Below are 5,000 nucleotides of genomic sequence, written 5' to 3' on the forward strand. Positions count from 1 at the left end.
CACACACACACACACACACACACACACACACACATACACACACACACACACACACACACACACACACACACAATCATGTGGAGCCAAACCACATGTTCTGCATGTGTTGAACAGCTGCATACAGCCAGCCCATTAGCCAGAAAATACAAAACATCGGTGCCCATTGGCTGAGGGACACCACTACTTCGCCTCCATTGGTTGTCGTGCTGCAAAACAACCGTCTGCTTGGCCCGAAGTAACACACACCTACTGTAACAGGGGGATCAAAGGAGCTGAGTTAACTGAACATGGATGTTGGTATGATACTATATACAACCATAGACAGAAAACATATGTGACATCACCCATTGGTTTGTGGAGATCTGATATGAGTCGTCGAGTTTGCCGCTGTGTCGCAGCTATCCCGGTTGCAGATGTGACGATTTTAGACAAGAGGGAGGAGTGAGGCAGGAGGCCTTACACTAATGGGGTAACTGTCCACCATCTTACCTCGGTACTGCTTACAATTGCCACCTATGGGCAACAACTGTATTATCAACTCTGTCAAAAGGACTAAAGAGACCAGGGAGACCAGTATACACAACTGTACAGAGATGAGAGATTTATTTTTTACACAGGTCAACTAAAACTACAAAAATGTCAGTAAACTAGGAATCTGTACCGTTCAACCGTTCGATCAATTATGACCAGATCCTTTGATGTGACTTAGATCAACTAATACTACCCTAACATTTCACCGCTACAAACCTTAGGCAGCTGATTGCATGTCAACCACGTGTAGACATTCATCTTGTCAACGTGAAGACTCTCCTAAATCCCATAATATAATATTTTAAGACAAATCCAGAAAGCAACGTTACAACCTACACAAAGAGTAAAGCCCAGGTAAGTCAACACATTACTGACGTTGACCACATCCTGACAGCAACATGGAACACTAACCAACTACACAATCACACAAACCCATCCATAGTACTGTAGTGTATAGTATAGAGAACTGTAGATACATTAGCGGAAGTTGTATAGTGTGGTGTCTCAAGTGGTATGCTGGATGATGTGTTGGTAAGGAATCCGCTTGACACGTGTCTTTGATTTTTTTATCATATCAAAGATTTTCAGCATCAATTTACAACCAAGCCGTGTCATGATTCAACAGCGTTGGTCTGTGACATCTTTAATTATTTGACAAAAGGGCAAACCATCGTATGGTTTAATTCTCAAAGCCCTGCAAAGTATAAGTAATATTGTCGATGTGATCTGCCAAAAATGTCACACCATACCATGGAAAAAGTCCAAGTCCCCATTTCTCGCCTAGACTTATCATCCAATGGTAGGATTCCAAACTAGGAAATTTTGTCAATTCTCATTTCCCCCTATTTCCAGAACTAGGATCAGAATGAGCTGTATCAGCTACTACAATAGACAAATGCATGTAGAAACACAACAAGCAACACACACTCATAACTCCCAAACTCATGCTCTTCTCTTGGACAAAAAGGAAGGGTAGATGTTGGACCACCGTGGTGGCTCATCTGGTAAAAGGTGTACCATGTTAGAACATGGCCTGGGACTTTCTATACATGTGTCCTCTTTCACCCCAGCTTCCCCTCTCATTCCCATCCTGTCTTTCCACTGTTAACGTTTACATACAAGGCAAAAAGAGGAAGTACAAAAAGAGAAGGGGGCAGCTGTTGCTTTGGTGGACTCTTTCTGAATCCCTTCTTTCCTGTTGTCAGCTCGGGCCGTCCAGATCCTGGCCCAGTTTGACATGACTAATCGCCCTCACCGGTTCCCTGACAGCAACCCACAGCCAGCCAGACTGATTCATTGGGCGGGCATGGCAGGGGGGTGGGGGGTGGGGGGTAGCCAAGAGAAAGAAGGAAACAGAGATGTAGAGAGAAAAACGATGGAGGTAGGAGGCAGTGCAAATGACAGATTTACGGTGTGTGCACCCACACAATACAAATGTAACCAGTCCCTGAGACATATGTGACAACATGCATCTGTTCCAAAAATATTTGTCATTTCTTTGCATCTGCTTTGATCTTTTCACAGTCCAACAAATGAAGTGTAGTTTCATATTTATTCACACATTGAGGATTAACTGTAATAACTTTGGAGATCCCTTAACTTTCCATTTAGAGCCACCAGCGGGTCAAAATGGCCGTTTCTCCAATACGTTGGACAGGTTAATGACATTCAGCATCAGGTGTACTTTGTATTTAGGGCTAACTAGCATATGTTGGCATAATTAAAACACTATAGACTGAATCACTGTGATGTTGTGCTAACACAAGAATCTGGTTTATATAGTAAAACACGGAAGTCTGACATATCTGACGTTTCTGCGTTTCTGTGTTGATAAACCAAAACGATATGAGCATTGCGACAACAAAATAACTTGGCAAAAAGATATTAAAGTGTAATCAGTCTGCATTTCTGTTGCTTTCAGTATTCAACAAATTGCTTGTGGAATTTAAAAGAAATTAAAGGAAATATTTCCAACATTCTTTTATTTAACATTGAGTTGAATATAAATGTCACCACTAAAAAAGAATAACAGTTACATTTTAAAATGCAGCTTTCTACTAATGTTTTCTTTCAAAAAACAAAAAAAAAGTGTCTTTTGCAATAAATCACAGCCTTGTGTTTATTGAGCCCGTTGATATCGCGATGAGGATTAAAAAACGATATATTGTGCAGCCCTATTTTTGGGGGGTGTCATTTAATTTAGGTCTTCAGGTCTCCAACTGAATGTGACTGAAAGCACCGACATATGAAAGCATCAAACATGCATTTTAGATGAAGGTGATGAGAGTATATCCCGTTTGCTCAGTGCAGGGGTTTTCTCCTGGTCTATACTATATGCTAGCAGGTCTGTGAGGCTGTATAGACCCACATTGGCACTTTGAACATCAACATTAGCAACATTAGCAGGCATACGGTTTTCAGGTATATGTTCACCATCATCGCTTGTTAGCATGCTAACATTTGCAAGTCAGCACTAAACCCAAAAGTAGAGCAGAGTACTGTCAAGATAATGGACTTCAGGGTCTGTGGAAAATGAAATGGACGCTATGGAAAAAATCAACTTGATGAGATTGGAATATATTCAGAGTGATTAATCAAGGTGCATGCGTGCATATGTGTGTGTGTGTGTGTGTTTGTGTATATGTGTGTGTGTGTGTGTGTGTGTGTGTGTGTGTGTGTGTGTGTGTGTGTGTGTGTGTGTGCGTGTGTACGTGTGCGTGCGTGTGATGGATCACATGTCATGTCATGACAACGCTGACAAACAGGGATGTTTCCGTTTAAAGAGACAAAACTGTGACACACTTAAAGGACCGAGGGCAAGATTCACTCTGAATACAGCTTTCCATTCTAATTTCCATCGTTTTATCTTCCTTCTAGTTGATTTGTTCCATTTCATCTTTTTTCTCTCTTTCTGCCTTTCCTTTTTTTCATTAGGAAGGATAGAGGCTACACACTCCCTCAATGTGCTTATGTTTTCCCAGCTGCTCTGAGGACTGGGTTCAGATGGTCTGAAAGTCCTCAAGTCAAGTTCCCCGATCATCTCCAACCTCAGTCTATGCACATATATTTCAGACAACGTTCCTGGAAAAAACATCTGACCCAGATATCTGCTTCCAAATCAGAGACTACACTACACAAGTCTGGAATATTAATTAGTTAGGTGAAGTTACATACTGCCAATGTGTCCAACCTTATACATGTGCCTTAAGACCTGATAACACAACTTTAACCATACAGGTGAGATGTTGAGTTAACAAGTGGTGTTAGGAACAGCATTTTTAAAAAGTCACTATATACTGTAAACATGGGGGATTCACACTAATAACCCTTGTATTGTCTTCCCTTTGACCAAAATCGAATGTGCCTGTTTATTAAGCATAAAGCGGCCTGTAAATGATCCCCCATATCTGTTTTACATCTTCTTAGCCAACTTGATTCCAACTTATCATCTCGTTTTACACTTCTGTTTGGAATGTATAGTCACTGCAACTTATTTACATGAAGTGATGCCTAATTTTGGAGTAAAATTAGCAGAAATTCTGAATACTTTTGACTAATAGTTCAGCTCAAAGGATTGTATTGTATTATGTATTATAACAGAATCTGACCTGGGTAGACCATGAAAGTAGCAATCATCAATAGTGCTGCATGATATTTTTGGGGAATTTGGTTGAAAGAAACCTATATTTCTGATATTAAAACTTTGAAAAACGGGTGAAATTTGACCCGGAACAACACAAGCGTTAAATGACAAAAGCAGGCAGTAACAAGAGAGCACATTTCATGCAGTAATGCAACCCAGGTTTGCAAGGCACACGTGTCAAACTCGGCTTTACAAAGTATGTAAATACAATCTCTGAGTAGACACTTGTCTAAACATGGAAGATTTGAAAACAAATCAAATCACAAAACAGATTAATATAGGTATATAGCACTTGAAGATCTTGCAAATGAAAGATTAAAAAATGTCATTTTCAACACAAAAACCAAGCGGCCAAATCTGGATCAAATGTTTTTGGCATTTCTTTCAACATTTCTGTTGACCAAACTGTAAGTGAAAGATATTTAGCTTTTACAATGAAATACAAGCAAAAAATATACATGTCTGGCCCTAGATGTGATTCTCATTTTCCAGTGTGGCCCTTAGCAAAACTGAGTTCAACACTCCTGCGTTAAAGTAAAGATAGATTCATATTTTACAAAAGAAACAAGAAAGTATATCAATTAAAATTTCATCCTGAATTCCTTCTTCTACATCCTCTAATTAGGTTAACTTTTTCAAATGAAATATTGGTGGTGTTTCACAATTCATCAATTTTCTGGGGAGTGGAATCTTTAGTGGGATCCCTTGACATGTCTAACAGTAGGCTAACTGGAACATTGTCTCCAAATGATGTTAAAGTACTGTAGGTATTGCAATACTTTGCCTTACTGAGCTGGATTGGTGAGACAACGTAAGTAGTTATACA

The 5,000-nt window shown here is 39.7% G+C and overlaps 1 protein-coding gene and 1 long non-coding RNA gene across 2 annotated transcripts in view; both read right to left on the reverse strand.

Annotated features, from left to right (window-relative positions):
• The window catches only part of caskin1 (CASK interacting protein 1), a 117,567-nt gene that overhangs the window by 98,897 nt on the left and 13,670 nt on the right, over positions 1–5,000 (reverse strand). The window lies entirely within an intron of this gene.
• LOC117957734 overlaps positions 1–5,000 on the reverse strand; it is a 12,593-nt gene that overhangs the window by 669 nt on the left and 6,924 nt on the right. The window lies entirely within an intron of this gene.

The sequence above is a fragment of the Etheostoma cragini genome, chromosome 15, assembly GCF_013103735.1.
Source record: "Etheostoma cragini isolate CJK2018 chromosome 15, CSU_Ecrag_1.0, whole genome shotgun sequence".
NCBI lineage: Eukaryota > Metazoa > Chordata > Actinopteri > Perciformes > Percidae > Etheostoma > Etheostoma cragini.